The sequence below is a fragment of the Lactuca serriola genome, chromosome 1 (assembly GCF_051521515.1).
Source record: "Lactuca serriola cultivar US96UC23 chromosome 1, Lser_US96UC23_V15, whole genome shotgun sequence".
NCBI lineage: Eukaryota > Viridiplantae > Streptophyta > Magnoliopsida > Asterales > Asteraceae > Lactuca > Lactuca serriola.
The window spans coordinates 29475540-29494765 of record NC_136408.1 but is presented as its reverse complement, the minus strand read 5'-3'; the positions used below and the strand labels follow the sequence as shown (position 1 = coordinate 29494765).

Below are 19226 nucleotides of genomic sequence, written 5' to 3'. Positions count from 1 at the left end.
AGCATGCCTTGAAGATGAGACTTCAGATCTGGACAATATTAAGTCCCTTGGGCCTAAAGATTCAAGCTTTATCAAGCTTTGGCCAACTTTCATGCCTTAGACCCTTTGTTGAGCTTTGGTTTGGCAAACTTAGCCCTAAATGCCATGCATGGACGTAAAGCTTGCCGCTTTACGTGGTATTTCAGCCTTAGAAGGCTAGATCTAGAGTATGGGGCCTTAGTTCTGCTTAAAAACGTCGGAATGAGAGAATGGCTTGAGGAAACTCGACGATTTGGTTATGGTTTTCCCCGATAGTCTGGACGTGTTACAAACTCGGCAAGTTGATGGGACAACTCGGCGAGTTGAGTTGGATTTTCCTGATTTTTCAGAGAAACGAAGGAACTCAACGAGTCGCATAGATGCACTCGACGAGTTGGGTCAACATGGACTGTTGACTCGAGTGTTGGCTTCCGCTGGCTTTAGGATTTGGTAAAGTTATGGATTATGGAGACCATGGAGGGGTAAAATGGTCTTTCAACCTTTCTGAGTGTTAGAAAAGGGCTTAGTTTAACATATTTGGAGTTTTTATAAATTATTAATTAGAGATGATTATGATATGTAGGCGGAGTCTAGACTGATCGTTGAGTACGAGACCTACTTGGTTATTTACGAGGCGAGTCCTCTCACTATACTCTTGAGTGGTGATAATGTGTGACCGGAGGGCTTATTTGAGTTATTGACGGGAGGGTCCTATGTGCTTATATTCTAACGCCCCGATTCTCAAAGTATTGATTTATGGTTAAATTTTCACGATTTCAAGGTCTACTCAACGAGTTGGGTGCCCTGACTCGTCAAGTAGCAGCGGGTTGGTCCACGTGTTTAAGTGATCTACTCACCGAGTCCAAGAAGGGACTCGACGAGTAGGAGCTGGAGGATGAAACCCTAATTTTCAGGGTTTTGCACCCTATTTAAAGGATCATAAGCCTCCTTAAGCTCCCTTGCACCCTCTTGAGAGTGCATCAAACCCTAATCCGTGTGTGTGCATCATTCTTGTGTGATTTAAGCTTTGGAAGGAGGATCTTTGTAAGGAGAGCTTAGAGAGCAAGTAGCTAGAAGCAAGGATCATGTGGGGATCTGATATCTACCTCAGTTGGCATCTTTTGGAAGGTATCAAGTCGTTACCTTGACCTTATTTCATTCTGGATCTCATTTGGTTAAAGATTTAGGATTTTCTAGCATATTATGAAGCTATTTTTAGGCATGATCTCAGATCTGAAGTTGTAACTCCAGATCTGAACTCTCTTTGGTCTCTAAGTCCATAAAGCTATCAGCTTTGGAAAGTATAAACCCCTCCTTAAGTGTAAAACTCCATTGCAAGCTTGGTTTTGTGATTATAAGACTTTAGAGCCTTGTATGCACGTAAAGTTTGCAACTTTATGTGATAAACATGCCTTAGGAAGCTGGATTTGCAATATGGAACCTTAAGATGGCTTAAAATCATCTGAATGGATAATGGACTGAGGGGACTCGACGAGTTGCATGGTCAACTCAACGAGTCCGATGAAGATTGTCGTGGACTCGGCGAGTCAGTTAGGGTTTTCCCGGTTTTCGGCATGCATGAAGTTGGCGAGTTGCAAGGGAAACTCGACGAGTTGACGAAGGAGTTTACGACCGCAAACATTAGGAACTCAACGTGTCACTCAAGTGACTCGGCGAGTTGAAGAGTTATTCAAGGAACTCGACGAGTTGAGGTCAACATGGATTGTTGACCTTGGCCATTGAATTGATCTTTAACTAAGGGTCGACTAGTTGTCTTATGGGGGCATTTTGGGAAATTGGAAATTTATGGATATGGTTTTATGGTGAATATAGGTATTGGAGTTGTGACAGTGATCCGAGAGTGGAGCTTATCACTTCGGTGTGTCAGTTGTGAGGTGAGTTATCCTCATTATATTAATAGGGTCTAAGGCACCAAGGTCGGCCCTTTATCTGATTTGTATCCGAGTATTTGCTTGATATGTTTATTGATCTGCTAGATCTGCATCCTGGTATTTAGGATGGTATTATGTTATTGACCTGGTTTAGGTCGATATCCTGGTATATAGGATGATGTTAGGTTAGTGACTGGTTAGGTTGGTATCCTGTTTATAGGATGGTTGTTATGTTAGTGATCTATTAATCGGTATGATTATCTGTTATATACATGCTAGCGTATGATATTGATGTGCACATGATTGTTTGATTAGTATGGGGGTTGGGTTGAGGCGGGTCCTGCTTCGTGCTGTAGGCCAACATACCTAGGGCGGACCGGATAGACTGCAGGCCTAAGAGGTCACCTAGTCAGGCCGAAGGCCCGACGAGTGGTCCGGATAGGCTGAAAGCCCCGAGAGGGCGATCCAGTCATGTCGAAGGCCCGGGAGCGGTCCAGATAGGCTATAGGCCATACGAGGCGGTCCAGTCAGACTGAAGGCTCATTATACATGTTGTTCTGTATTTGTTGATATGATATGATTATGGTTATATGACGATGGTATTTTGAGGGTAACTCACTAAGCTTTCGGGCTTACAGTTTCAGTTTAATGTTTCAAGTTCAGCGGATGGCCGCAGGAAGGCGAAGGCATGACCGTACACTTCCTCGATTGATGATTATGATTTATGGGAAATCTGATGAATAAACTATTTTGAAAACAAATTCTAATAATTTAATGGTTTCAAATGATTTAAAAAGTTTTAAATTGGCTCGATTTTTTTGGGTGTTACAAGTTGGTATCAGAGCCTTGGTTTGAGTGAATTGGAGGAAGACTCGTGTGAATCCAATCTCAGATCATGGAAAGATTTTCAAAATAAATTTAAATGGCTTTCAAAATAAGTAAAAGAGGATGCGAAGTGTACGATCCATCTGAGCCAGTAAGTAGACCCCAAAATATCATGTAGATATTGGATATTGTGATATGTTAGAACAACATGCTAGTACTAGGCTAGGGATCTTCAGGAATTACATGATAGAATTGCCTGATTACGTGATGCTTGCTAGCCTAGGGTTTTCTTTATATAAGATTGACATCATTACTATAGTTAATTGTGTATGTATCGTGGTTGTACATAATTAACATCTTATAGCCCGAGAATGCTTGATTTAGCCTTATGTTCTGTTCTTATTGATTAGGGTTTAGGGTAGGATCAGATATTCAAAAGTCTATAGGTCCAGCGTTATGTATGGTTAGCATACGGTAGTGCTGCAGGGTTGGTGGAAGTTTCATGGATGAGTGGGTAGTGAGAGGCCGGGAGGCCAGTTACGAGATATTTAGCATTCATCTAGGAGTGAGGATTAAGCACTCGCTATGATTATGTATATTGTTAGGGCGTTGTGATGATACCTGAGACAAATATAGGTAGGTGTGGAAGGTAGTATGATCCCGTACTACTAAAAGCACAGGACCCATACGCATAACAAGGAATTCACAACCCATAGGGTTGGGTTGGGAGTTGGTCCCCTGTCATTATATGGGTTATCAGAGATCTTCTGGTGTTTTAACAGAGTGATGATTATGAGACCTCTTGAGACCGGATCCAGGATAGGATCGGGAGTGGGTAGGCAGGATATGCCAACATTTTCAGAGGACCGTGTCAGTGAGATCATCCAGAAGGAGGTGATCAAGATTGCCTGGGGAAATTCTTGGAGATGATTGGGTCTTTCAAGACCGCCATGGTTGAGTATTTTGCCAAGCGCCATGCAGCCATTGCTGAGACGGTTTCCGCAACAGCTCCCGCTGGTACTGGGACTTGTTTCTGGTACATATTATGATGAGCAGAGGGTTGCAGTTATTTTGGATCAGAAAGATGATCTGTACTCGTTCTATTTCCGCAGGTTGATTGGGAGAGGCTAGCACGTAAGTTTCTAGATTTGAGGCTCGGGGGTTTGCTCAAGGTCGGAATGTGAGTCGTGGGAACTCTAGAAAGAAGTGATGATTATGTTTAGTTGGGGTTTTGCAACTAGAAGTGGAATGGTTAATTGAGTGATTGGTTTGTCGTTTTGTAGGGCAAGGATTGTGCCCTCTCAGTTTTTCGAGCTCGAAGGAATGAGCAGATTTGTGACCCCAAGATCAGGGTGTATTCCAGCTCGGGGGTCAGTCGGTTGCAGGAATAGGCAACATTACTTCAGCGCCAGTGAGCGTAGGTGGGTCGACGTGGCATAAGTATTTGTGAGTTCCGGTTTGCCTTGGATCTCTTGTATCGGACCGTATGGATTGATTGTGCGATCTATTGCACTTTTGGGGTTCTAGACTATGCCTTGGGAGTAGTTTCTAGCACGGTTTAGGGTAGAGGTTATTTCAGCTACTACAGTTCAGCTATGGACGTTTGAGCTGGTAAGTGAGTCAGGGTGCGAACCCTGAAGAGAATGATTTCTAGAGCCCGAGAGCGGGAAGCTTGTTTGGAACATCTTTGGAAAAGGGGTATTATGTGGGAGGTCTGCGGATAGGGTCCCACAGAAGGGTTATTCAGCATTATCGGGATTCAGTGGTTTAAGCAACCGTTAGTGATTGATGGACTAAAGCGCCAATGGAAGTAGCTCGTCATCGAGGTATTAGTTGGAGCATCTATCTTGTGGTCTTCAGGACTTGAGTGTGAGGTCATTCAAGCATTAGCGACTATCGGTTTCATTAGGGTTCAGGAAGTGTTCATATGGTTCTTAGAAACACGTCTATTCGAATCTAAGTAGGGGAGAGTTACCCCAGGATGCAGAGCGAGAGAGGTTTTGAAATGGAGATAAGTTTCACAACCCGACAAGGAGAATGGAGGCCCTAGTGGCTGCTTTGTTTGAGGGTTGTGTTGATTGGGGGGGGGGGGGGGTCGAAAAAACTTCCCAGCATAAGAAACACATCTTCTTGGTGCTTGATAGCAGAAGTTGGGGAACCAGGTTGGAGTTCTAGTCAGGAATCAAGATCAGTTCAAGTATTCGGTTGAGGGTGTGCTCGACTTTGAGGATTTTTTTTGGATTGATAGATTGAGGGTTTTGTTAGCTGCCAGGGCTCGGCAGTGCATTCAACACGGGTGTGCGGGTTTTTCAGCATATGTGTTAAACACGCGGGTTAGGGGGCAGACCACGAATTTCCAAGAAATGGACGATCGACATGAGGCCTAGGGTTAGGCTAGAGTTAGAGTCCACGAAATGGATCAGGAGTTCGAAACCCGAAGTGGGTGAGAACAGTTTGCATGGGAAGGATCACCAAGATGGGTGGTCCAGGGAGATACTAAACAGTTTCTAAAAAATCCAGACAGGCTGAAGGACCAGAGGGGCGGTTCAGACATACGGAAGGTTCTGAGGGTGGTCCAGATAGACCGGAGGCCTGGTGAGGTGGTCTAGTCATACTAAAGACTCTGTATGTGTTTGTAGATCTATGTGCAGGTATTGAGTATGATGTTATGCTATAGTAATCAGCAAGTCTGTCCCCAGGTATTGAACATGTTGTTGGAGTAGGCTAAAGACTCCGGTGTATTTTTGGTTTGATCGGAAGTTGTTATTATAGATCGGATGGAGTATAGAGGATCTTGGTGATCTCATCAGTTTGGAGTGTCTCATAGGATTTATCTTCTTGGATCGGGTAATACTCCAGTTTAGGGCTGGGAATAGATCCGAATGGGTATTCGTCAGCTTTAGGAAGACTTGGGATTAGAATTTTCTGTCATTCAGGTTCTGGGAACCGGGTTAGATCTTTTTCATGATCGTCTATGGAATTTGGATAGGGTTGAGGCGGTCCGGATCTATGCGGTAGGCCAAGATACCCGGTGCGGGTCGACTGAAAGTTGTAGTCACAGAGACTCAAAGAGAGCGGTAGGGTTGAGGCGGTAGGCAAACAAACCCTAAGAATTTCTACTCGATAATTGAATTGACTAGACATGTTGGTATTCTAACCCGAAGGGGTGATATGGGTTAGATACGAGTGTCGTACTGGTTGGCCGGTAGTGGTAGGTATGTTGATGATGGTTTGAGTTATTATGATGTGTCTTGGGTTGGTTTCATCTGTGAAAGAGCCAAAGCGTGTCGGAAGTGAGGAGAAGATGCGTCGTTGAAGACCAAGTAGGAGATAAGGATGACGTGGGTCATGTAGCGTTCATTATGTTAGCAGAAGTTGATGACAGGTCGTGGAAGCAAGTCCAGCCAGGCGGTTTTTTTTCGGGAGACGCATGGGACTACTGTTTGTGTGTGCTTTTTGGTTCAGTAATAGGTGAGGTGTCGGATGTTTCGGGTAGTGGGCAGACAAGTTGGGACCAGGGAGGTTTCAACTTCGTCTAAGAAACATCGTATGGTAGCAGGAAGAGTTGAAGTGGGTTTATAACTTGGGATTCATGTGTGGTAGAAGTTTTTTATTTATTATCATTATGTTGTTTGTTGATGAGAGGAGCGTCGAGTAGGCCCTTCGAGAGGCGGAGGAAAGTGGATATCTATAGGACCGGAGTGTTGGGCAACTGAAGTGATGACAGTAGTGGCGATCGGTTATCGAGAGCATTCCAGTCATGAGCTGAGGGCCGAGGAGGGCATACCAAACTCATGATGTGGGCTTGGAGGCAATCCAGACCTATGCTGAGGACCACGTAAGGGTATTCCAGTCATAGGCTGTGGGCATAGAGATTGTGTAGGTTATGTCTTTTGTAGGAGCGCGTTCAGATTGGATGTATTGCTGAAGATTCAGGGGAATTGCACTCGAGTGTTGTGACAAATCTGATGATGGTGGATGAGACGCAAGGATAGATCCTTGGATCTCAAGTTATGAGTAGACCCGAGTTATATTCATAGAGGTATTCCAATCTAAGGTATTCCATCCTAAGGATGATCAGACCCTATGATTGACTGGACCTGATATGTTTGGTATTCCTGTTGGGTTTTGAGCATTCTAACACTCTTAAGTGTACATGCAACCCTAAATACCTTGGATCTATGTTTTCTCTATTATACATGCAAATATGTACATTCCAAGGTATTATTCTAACTAGCATAATATGAAGAACATATAATATAAATTCTAATAGAATTACATACCTCTTTGTTGTAGCTTGATTCCATGGAGCTTAAGAGCCTAGTGCCACAAGTGTGACACCTCAAATGGTTCACACAACACCAAATACACTTAGAATAACTTGAGAGAAATGAGACACTTCATGAAATCGGCTAGCCCTCACCATTCCTTCATAGTCGCCAATTTTTGGGAAGAATAAGATTCTTATATAGTGTGTCACAATTAGGTTTACACCATGTAAACCATAATTGTCATGGCCTTTCATTTCCATGATCCATGGGTACAAAAACACCATGGAGCATCCTATGGGTTTTAGCCCAACTTGATAATCCATGGAGCATTAGCCTACTATGTGACATCCCCATTTTCACGGCCAGAAAAGACCGATGTTGTTTATGCTTTATAAAAATCAGAGTACTTCATTTTATAAAAATGTTGCGGAATTTGTTCCCAGAAAAACATGGTAAATACGTTATTAAAACATTTTCGAAGAAACGTATTTATTTCATTTTAAAACGTTTGGGATGTCATCGTTAATACAGAAACATAAGCATAAACAGAACTTACAATTATTTACACTAGTGATCTACATCTCTTTAAATCTCTCAGTGTAATGTCACTTCATATCAACACCTGTGATATAAATAAACTGAGTGGCTCAGGTTGGGAAACCTGGTGAGTACATAGGGTTTTCAACCCACAATAATATAATTATTATGTTTAAACAATCAAATAATCAACCCAATTACCCATCCCCATTATCTTCTTTATTCTTAAGGATCTACCCTAAGAATCAGCTATTTCTCATTCATTCATTCCTAAGGATCATCCTAAGGAAACAACATGAAGTCCATTGTTGCCAATGACACTTTGGTCAAGCGCAGCTGCTAATCTTGTCACTTAGGCACAGCTGCCAGAATTGGGACATTTCCTATGAGGCGCTTCTGCCGGTATTGACCTTTTAACGCCACTGTCATGGTCATAAGGCTCCCTATTAGGCACAGCTGTTGATACTGTCCTTAGAGCGTAGCTGCTAGGACGTTTACCGTAGATCTAAAACATCTACGGGTTGTGGCGCAGCTGCCAGTGCTCATCTATAGGGTACTTGGTCCACTGTTGCCAATGTATTACCTATAGGGCACTAGGTCCGTACTACTAATGTTCCTATATTTCAGCTTTTATCCCTCATCATTCATCTACCCATGTTTTACGCAACATATTTTGTATATATAAAATACTTTATACAGTTTACATCATTTAAAACATGTATAAAAATCTTTCACCAGCATAGACAGCAAGTATTAAGACAATATGCACACATAACACGTAATTTATATTAAAATACTTCATATCTATGTGTAAGATGAAAGGGACCATGCACTCACTTGAGAAGGTGGTGACTCGGTACTCGGACAGCGCTTCGTTTACTTTAAAATAATTTCCTTCGACGAAACCTAGTATTATTACCACTAGATTTTAGTCTAAGATTTACCGTGACTAATTATTAGTCTTATTATTATTATTATATAAGCGTTTAAACAATACTTTCCAACCACTATGTACAGACAGGGGCCAGACATAAAACACCGGAGGGCAGGACCATTTTGGCATATAGCACTTCTGAAATCCAACAACCCTATGCGGCCCTTTAAACCAGATTCCCCGTACCGCGAGTAGTTAAAAAGATATTATAACGACACTTATATAATTCATAATAATAGCTCAAATATTTATTATAAATTTATAATAACAATACTAATTTTAAATATAAACTATATTTAAAATAGGATAAGCATAACTTACTTACAAGGGGATTTTAGCTAGGAGTCGGGCTCTGTAGGGGCAGAACTTCGTCGCTGAATCTTTCTAAGAAAGATTCGTGCAGCGCTTCAGCGCTCACCTTACTATACTAAAACTACAGAAAGAGAAGTCGAATCACGAGGGACCGAAATGCTCGGGGGATAAGGAGAGAAAGACTCTTGAATCAAGAGAATGGTGCAAGAAATATGAGAGCCCAAGCCTCTTATTTATAGTAATTGAATTTACAAAAACTACCCTCCATAATTACTTAATGACCTTATAGTTATATAAACAACTAAACACCCCTTTATAATACTATTTTAAATAGATTTAATGATATTTGCACTAAACTAATGTCGAAAGAACTCAACATTAGTCTTATAATGACCGCATCGTCGATACCTTTCTAATGATATATACATATGTATATATATGTGTACGTATATATGATTTATACTTTATTTTAATACGTAAATATGCTATTATAATTTGTAACTCGTTCATACGAACTCCGTTTTTGACGTTCTTTATATCCACGCGTAGGTGGAGACGTACTCTACAACTTTCGATTAGACTCCGTCGGCTAATTTTGACTTTATTTTTAAAGTTATATTTTTAACAGGCCGGGACAGGATTGGTCCGTTAAAATCTCATAACTTCTTTATCCGATGTCCATTTTCGTCTGTCTTTTTATCGTTACGCTACTAATAACGAGATCTTCGATTCTTGTTTAGGTTGTGTCGGCTAAAAATCAATCGATCTAAAATTCGAATTTCGGGCTGTACACCGCTAATCCGAAACTTCGAAAAATCATAACTTCTTCATACGAAGTCAGATTTGGGCGTTCTTTTTATCGATGTTCTTAGTTTAACATATTCTACGACTTTTGTTTAGAGCGCTAAGGCTAAATCTCTCTCTATCATAAATTTACTATTTACGCTTCCCGGCGCCGTGCCGGTTCCGACGCGAAACTTCGACGGGTCATAACTTCTTCGTTATAACTCGGATTTCGGCGTTCTTTATATGTACGGAAACCTTGTGACATATTATACAACTTGGTTAAGATTATTTATTCTAAATAATCTTTTTGTCGAAAAGTTGTTTTTTTTACCCCTATTGCCTTTAAATTGACTAGCCCGGATTTGCGGGCGTTACATACTATACAAGTATGGATGATTTACATAATCAACCCATATATTTAATTAGTCTCCTTTTGATCACTTAATTAATTCCAAATTAATTCTTGATCAATACTAATTAAATAATCTAATTAATATATTAAAACTTATAATATATTAATAAACCTTAAGTGTTATTCCTCTCATTTTAGTCTATCCAAATGCATGATGCCATGCAACCCAAATGGACAATGCTAATCGGGTCAAGTACATACCAAATATAGTTATGGACTTAGACACTAATCCAATAGTCTCCCACTTGGATAAGTCTAAAATTATTATTGCATATGACTTCAAAACCCGACTAGCAATCGTAGCTCTTAAAAGCTGTTGTCGTCGAACTCTGAACAAATCACTGATGTGTCCATCAGATAAGGGATCATATATTCATCCCTTCTAGATATCATATGGACTGAGACATGGATTAAAATCATTTTCTCTGTCCATTTGTTGTTTCCCGATTTCCGATTTATAACGACCGACTAATTGAACAAATCAAATTAGTCCTGGCTTAACCAAGCACTTCGGGGTGTCATCACTAAATCATCGAGGGGCTCACAGATATCGATTTTATCCCTTTAAGGGTAAAAGGAATCGATAAAATTCGAATCATACGGCTTGTTCTACTACTTGTTGAATCATACACAAAGGCACGTTTTATAACATCGAGTTACCAATGCATTTTCGTGCAATCAATGTATAACCAACTCATAGTAACAACTCATATCTCTAGGTTTGAAGAATATAAGATATTATCGTCTCATGATCACTCGTGATAAAATCAATGAAGTGATTCCAATGAGCGTGGGTTGAATCCAATACTCAGAACTTATGAGTACTCATGAATGTTGTAGCACCACTTGTTATGTCCCATACCTTGGAGATCTACAATCCAGCTTCATGACAGTCTTGATTCATATCTACTTCCAACATAGGACCGACTGTGGATAGTTTGAATCACTTATTCATTCAGGAAGAACGACCTAGTTATTCTGGAAGTCAAAATATGCAAAGTGAAACACAAGAATAATCGAATCCAATATGGTCTTAGAACTTATGAATATAAATAAAACACCTTTTATTTATCATCATATTGATTACCCATCATTCATTGCATATTGTTTCAAACTATCAACTTTATAATTGAATTAAAACAATAGTTGTCACATGTTCCAAGCGTTTTCACTATGTTTTCTAAACACTAGTCATGCCATACACCAAGTATGCACACTTTGTTTGTCTAAATATTAGTTATGTCATACACTAAATATGCATACTAAGTTTGTCTATGATCTTTACTTTGTGAAATAGATCGATTGAACATAAGTCCACTGATTCTCATCTCACAGTCCCAAATCCTTACCATAAATGCAAGAATTCCAAATTCATGCCATTTACCGAAATATTGTTAGATTTTAAACTTATATGCATTGATCCTCTTGTAATGATTATGCACAAAGTCACAAAGACTTGTCAACAGACATTACAGAGTATTCCAATGGAGATCAACTCCATGTAAACATCCTTCTTGCATTAAGTTTTTCTAATCTTACATAAATTGAATAACTTCTACCTATGGAAACATTTCCATATTCCCATTTTGACTATCACTTCTGAACAAGAGTTGCCTCTTTTCAGAATATGTCAATATGGTCCTTCCAAAATTAACATTATACTTCCAATTGTCCATGAGAAACCAATCTTTAGTAAACCTTAGATTGTCCTCGACAAGTGCTTAATCATTTTAGTCATATCCAATTCTAGACATTTTCCCTTCTTAATGCCCCATGCATTTGGAAAATTTTAGAAAGGATGAAAATTATAGCATATGCAATCGATCATATATCCGAAGAATATGGGAAATGATTCATGATGTCTCACATAAAGACATGATACTAGACCAATCCTTTTGCTACAATATTTCTATTTGTCAAGTTCTCATAATTCAGATTATAAAAAGGGACGTCGTAATCATAATCGAATTTTTGAACGCAAATAATGGACAAATATATAGAATTTCCTTATGTTGAGCCATTTCAACACAAAATTCATATATATTCTTGACTAAAGAGGATTAAAACCTCAATCTAAGCTTTTAGAATTGAAATGAAGTATAATTTCCTATCCCTTAATTATAGCAAAACAACTTTTCAACCCCTGCAACTTCACGAATTGAAACTTTTGTTTTCTATAATTAACATTGCTATCTTGCAATACTAATAATAAATATCATGCTCCCACTAACATGATGATTATTAGCATAACACTTATGCTCCCACTAGCTTTGACATGTACTCAGAAATCAGCTGAACTTCTAGAAATCAATACTTTATTTACTTTCTTACCAAAGTTCAGATTTCTGATACGAGATGTTTTGATAAGACTTTATCAAAATCACACACCTTTCCTTAGATAGTTCACATGTGTGTCTAAACAATTTTTAGAACTATGAAAAGGGATGTCGTAATCATAGTCTCAATTGTTTAGACCTTTTCCATTTCTCACAAATCCATGTTAGTGTGTCGGTTAACCACACATGTTCCACTAACAAATTTGAGAATACAAATATCACAATTGTTATCTACTTCAAAATCTACTTAGTGAAAGTGTTTCCTCACCATCATTTTCATGAATCGGAGAGAAACCTTATGACACTTAGATTTTATGGTGTATGTGTTCTTATCCATGTGAATTTTTCAAAACCATAATCATAGGACAAGGATATTGACAAATCCAAACTCATATGGACTGAACTCAATCTTAATTTCTTTCCACCTGGCAGCACAAGGGTCTGCCATTGCTTCCAAGTTGTTATGCAACCAATTGAGAACTCTCATAACTCATATGCAAAGCCAACTTTAACTAGAATGGGCACAGAAATAGAAATATGTAAACACAATAGGTTATAAACCTCACGTCGTGTGCTAGTGTCAAACTACGGGTTTTTATTCTTGATTAGATCTTGAAATTCTTTCAGGATCTTTAAGACTCCTACTGTCCTCTTGACATATAAAACTATCTTGCCAAATATTCAAGATATAGTGCAGATTCTTTATCAAGACAAACACTTCACACAATTGGCCTTATTTGATCTTTGTTTTATCCAAAACATCACAACTTACTAATTTCAAATGTACAAGAGTAGAAAGCATTTTACTCTTACATCTGACAAGTGTTATAAACCTTCTTTAAGATGTGTCACTCAAGTTACAATCTTGGAGTATGACTCTAAGACTTGTTTTGGAACGAAGTATGACTCATCTTCTTGATTTAACCATTTCAATAATTCATGACTCCTCTTCTTAGCCATAAGAATGCACTAAGATGTCCTTAGAAGACCAATTGTGATATGGTTCTTTAATCATTAAGATGATCACAAAACATGATACTAAAGTACTCTCCCATCTTTTCATATTTGAGAAACTTTTATCTTTCTGCCTAATTTGATTCTTCTCATTCGTTCTGCCATACATCGAAACTTTTCTAATGTTTCAATATTATACCTAATTTGGTAAGTAAAACCATATTTACTAAACTTTAGTAAATCATGACAAATAGTCTTAACGATCTTTGTGGTGGACTTGATCAGTGCACAAGAATGTGTACTCGATCCCTTAGTCCTTCACTTGACTCACATATACATGTGAACAAGGAATTAGTCTTAATTTTCTAAAGATGAGAATTCCAATTCATCATGCTATACAACTTGCATGATTCCAAGTTTCGGTCCAATTAAAACGTGGGTGATGGGAATCTTTCTTTATTTGGTAAATTATACATTACCACAAATGAAAGAAACAAATGAGAATCTTTCCTTATTTGGTAAATTAGACCGGAGGGTCCTCACTGAGATATCGGATTGGAGGGTCCAACCCGAGTTGTGAGACCAGAGGGTCTTCACTGAGACACATGATCGAAGGGTCCTTATCGAGATATAGCCATGAGAGGCTAATTATTTGCATGTGGTATTTTGGGGAACGCACTAAGCTTTGTGCTTACAGTGTTGTGTGAAATGTGTTTTAGGTACTTCTCAGGATCGTGGGAAGGCGTCGACATGATTGTACCCACCAGCTTGATATTATGTTTTAAGGATTCTAGGATATTGTCAAACATTTTGTTGTCTTGGGTTTTGAACAACTTATACGTTTGGGTTTTGAGAATTGTGAGAAAGTGTTTTGTGTGTTTTTAAAAATTAAAATTTTATTTGAAAACTTAGAGTGTTATAATGTTGGGCCAGTATACCCCTAGGTATAGTATTTTTCCCTATGAGCACTCGTGCCCCCTCATGCGCTGCCGTCTCACCTGAGTGGTTTTCTTCCAGGAGAGTTTGGCCTTTGTTGCGTGAGATACATCTCAGCCACGGTGCTAGATACACCCTTTTGTAAAGTTGTGCACCTTTCACCTCAAATTGGGGGGCATTGATTTTTATCTGCCTGACCTCTTCCGGGTCATCTAGGAGGATCCCATGATGCGAGTAATATGGGTATGGTTTAGTCCAGTATGGTCGTTCTATCACGGCATCAACTTGCTTGTTTTTGATACTCCTTTCTCTTAGTACTTCCACCAATACCTTCTTGGTTAAATGGTCGAAGGATGTTGAGGCCAATTTACTAAGAGTGTCGGCTCTTGTACTCTTCCCCTCGGGTATTTTTTTGATTTCAAAGCTGTTGAATGAGTGTTGATATGTGCATATTTAGCTATATATTTAGTATAGATTTTCATTATTTATTAGCTAATTATTTACATATTATGGACAAAAGGTACTTAATAATGTTCAAATTGTATTTTCAGTCCAAAAGGGAAGCTCGGAAGCAAAAGAAAGCAGGAGATACGATCAAAAGATTGGGAACTAAAGAAAGAAGAAAAATGCTAAAATCCTAAATCTACTCGATGAGTAGGGACGTCTACTCGACGAGTACATACGAAGATTCGCAAAGCTACACGTGGAATCCTTGCGGTATACGGATTCCTCAAGGGGACTCGCCGAGTCGGTTGTCTACTCGACAAGTAGCCCATGTTTTGAGATATCTATAAATAGAAGCTACAAATCCGAATTGACTCTCTCTCTGGCTTTTGGGAAGGATACTTGGCAACTATGGAGACTGCTGGAGATCTGAAGAACGTGAGAAGAACCCTAATCTCAATTCTAAGAAGAATTAGGCAACTTAGGTTTAATTTTCCACTTTATCTTTGAATAGAACTATGTCTAGATTGTTTAAATTCGTTTTTGAGCTTGTTTTTACTGCAGTTATTAACTAAAAACCTTTAACTTATGTTTAGGGTAGATGATTTTGTGAATATGAGTTGATTTTATGGTTAGGATTAATTTTTATTGGTGATATTGTTTTGTCAAGCTTGTTAAAGAACCTCATATATTAATAACAACTATTTTATGTTAATAAATCAGTAATTAAGTTGTATGAGCATCTCTTAGTTATTAATTTCATATGATTTATGTGACCACATAGTTATATGTCTAGGAATAACGAATGTGAAACTAGAATTAACTAGAAGATAGGTAAATTAATACATGAGCTTGTGCGATACACCATCAACAAGAGGTTAATTGAATCACCAATTCAATTAACCATTACAAGTCTTACTTAACTCGAATTAATTAATTAGGGAACTTATTAATTTAGACAACTGCCCACTGCTTGAGTTAATCTATTGTCTAAGGATTAGCAATAACGAACGTGAATCTAATCATCTTAATCAGTAGCCAATGAAAAGTTAAATCTGATATATTTACCATAAAGTCAACCATAGGATCAATTGATTCGAACCTAAACGGAAGTCCTTTTTATCATTGAATTTAGTTGCAATTTAATTGTTTAGCTGTTAGTTGCTTACTTGAGTGTTTAGTTTTAGTTAAGTTTCTAGTCTTGTAAAACTAGAGAAACCCTTTTTACTTTAATATTTGTTTTAGATAATATTAGTAATTAGTTTAATTTCCGTTCCCTGAGTTCGATAAAACCTTACTTATTTAGCTATACCACAATTGATAGTTTCAATGCCTTTGTGTGTTTAATTCATAATTAAAGAGTAGGATAAAACTAGTTGGTTTCACACACATCATATTTTTGGTGCCGTTGCTGGGGAACGGTTTTCAAAAATTAATTCTAATTTCTAGTATTATCGATCCTTTATGTGAGATTAATCTTGCACAAAGTTCATGCTTTAATAGTCTAGGCATTAGATTTAGTTTTAATTTATTTAATTAGTAGAACTTTTTGTTAATTTTTTTTTTCAGTTTTAGCCTTGAACTCGCTGAGTGCACTCGAAGCTACTCGACGAGCCATCGCTGAAACCCACTTTCGTTTTTATTTTATTTTTGTTCTTTTTACGCGTGTTTTCTGTTTTGTTTACAGTTCGTTTATGACCAGGGGAGGAGGTACACCTTTGATCCCACCGCTTGAAGACCCGGAAGCAACCTTGAAGAAAAACAAAGGCAAGAACGTAGGAGAAACCGCAACATCGAAGAATTCACCGTTGAAGAATCTAAAAGCTATCTTTAGTAAGAAAAAGGGCAAGAAAGTAGAAGAATCCAGCTTCTCTTCAGTGGCAGACGAAGACCCGAAGAAGGAGGACACCAAGTACGCAACCGAAAGGGAAGAATCCAAAACCAAGGAAGAAAGCGACTTTGAAGGCAAATTAGCTAACCCCATGGCTAACATTGATGAAGTTCCCATGGGAAAATGGAAGAAGAGGATACGTGACGATACCGGCCTAGGACTAGTGCAACCCGTGATTCCCGCGACAGCTACTTTCGAACTTAAAGGCAACATACTTGCATAACTTAAGGAGATTCCCTTCTATGGAAAAGATCACGAAGACGCATACAAACATTTGAACGAGGTCAATGATGTAGCCGACTACTTTAATGTTCCAAATGTACCTCACGAAACTGTTTTACTCCATATGCTTCCCGTCACATTCAAAGGAGCCGCAAAAGACTGGCTCAAATCACTCCCTCCCGGATTAATCACCACATGGGCCAAGATGAAAGAAGAATTTATTGACCAGTTTTTCCCACCTTCGAAGATAGCCAAGTTGAAGAAAGCCATTGCCAACTTTGAACAACAAGCTGGAGAGTCACTTTATGAGGCTTGGGAGAGATACAAAGGCCTACTAAGGAATTGCCCACATCATGATCTAAACAGTCAATAAGAAGTCTCCATTTTCTATGATGGAGTCAATGTAAGACCTAGGCAGCTCCTTGAATCGCAAGGACCCCTCACAAAGAAGGCACCCCCGGTGATCAAAGAACTAATTGAAGAATTCTCTAAGCACTCTAGAGAATATCATAACCCAAGGAATGACTTGACTCGAGAGGCGGTAAACTCTATCACTGATGACATGGCAGCAATGATGGCAAAATTGGAAAGCATGGAATGAAGACTGACTAAGATGGACCAATCCATCCATGCTATTAGAGTGGGATGTGAAAACTATAAAGGGCCCCACCTTACAAAAGACTGTGATCTTGATGAGAATGGGAATCGAAAGGTACAGGTGTGCTATTCAAGTGGTGATAGATTTGATGATAATTGGCGAAAACCAAAGAAAGAATGGCTACCATATGATGAGTACAAAAAGACAAGGGAACAAAAGTATAAGCAAAAGGAGAGAGTCTTTTATCAAATGGAGGAACCGGTACATGAAAAGAAATCAGATTTGGAAGACATGCTTACAAGATTCGTGGCCGCATCCGAGAAAAGACACAATGATACCGATGCTACACTTAAAGATCAACAAAATATGTTGAGAGAACACCAACTTATGATGAAAGATCATCAAGCCTTGCTTAGGAATCAGCAAACATCTATTCTCAACATAGAAAAGTAGTTGGGGCAACTTGCACAACAAGTGAATGAGAGAAGACCGGGTGGACTTCCAAGTAATACCGAAAGTAACCCGAAGGGTGCACATATAAATATTCTGACAACTAGGAGTGGGAAGATTATAACCCATATGACTCCTATTCAGCAAGAAGATCCTAAACTGGTGCAAGAGAATAAAGAAGAACATGAAGAATCACTGAATCCCGACTCGACTCGTCAATTCGATGTTATGGACTCGACGAGTCCCCCAGCTGAACAGAAAAACCAGTCTCCTGTTAAGCCATATCAGCCTCCACTTCCCTTTCCGACTTGAGCCAGACAAGAAAAAAATGAAGTTGACTACTAGAAGTTTCCGGAACACATAAAGGCTCTCCAGATTAATATTCCATTCATAGAGGCGGTTGCACAAATGCTGAAGTATGCCAAATTTCTCAAGGAGCTTCTAATTAATAGAAAGAAGATGGAAGAGGTTAAGAAAGTGGTCCTAAATGAGAATTGTTCAGCTGCCATGTTGAAAAAACTACCTAAGAAGAAAGGTGATCCGAGAAGCTAAACATTACCTTGCCAATTTAGGAACTTGGCTACCATTTATGCATTGGCTGATTCAGGGGCAAGTGTAAATCTCATGCCATACTCGTTTTTCAAGAAATTAGATCTTCCGGAGCTAAGGCCAATTCGAATGGCGATTCACCTAGCAAATAAAACGGCTACATTCCAAGAGGAATATGTGAAGATCTATTGGTGAATGTTGATAAGTTCGTGTTTCCCGTGGACTTCATAGACTTAGACATGGAAGCGGATCCTCAAGTCCCGATAATACTTGGAAGACCTTTTCTTAACACCGCAAGTGCTATAGTTGATATGCGAGATTCTAAACTTACCCTTCGGGTATGAGACGAATCAGTCACTTTTGGGGTCGATCAAGCCATGAAACATCCAAGGAGTAGTGATGACACAACATTTTCGGTTGACATGTTTGAAGAATTGATGGAGGAATGGGATGAAGTTAAGTCAAACAAGTCCACCGTCACACATGAAGAAGAATTTGATGCGGAAAGAGACCTGCTGGAAATAGAAAGACAGCTCGAGTAAGCTGAGTATAATGATCTAATCAAAAGTGCAGAATTCCTGACTCGCCGAGTAGCCTCGACCGGCTCGACGAGTCCATCCGAAGAAACCCGATCAGTCGTGAATTTTACGAGGGACTCGACGAGTCCCCTCTCTGGACTCGATGTGTTCAACATTCAGAACACGAAAATTGAACTTAAGGCACTACCTGATAACTTGGAGTACGCGTTTCTTGAAGATGGCCAACAAAAACATGTAATTATAGCTACTGATTTGGCCAAACATGAGAAAGAAAGTCTTATGGGTGTATTAAGGAAGAGACAAGGTGCTATAGCATGGAA

The 19226-nt window shown here is 39.1% G+C and overlaps 1 non-coding gene across 1 annotated transcript; it reads right to left on the bottom strand.

The window, feature by feature from the left end:
- Nucleotides 1-17023: 17023 nt before the first annotated feature.
- Nucleotides 17024-17130, bottom strand: LOC145080773 (small nucleolar RNA R71). The gene has a single exon (XR_013695358.1). It is a non-coding gene; the product is annotated as a small nucleolar RNA R71 (small nucleolar RNA).
- Nucleotides 17131-19226: the final 2096 nt, after the last annotated feature.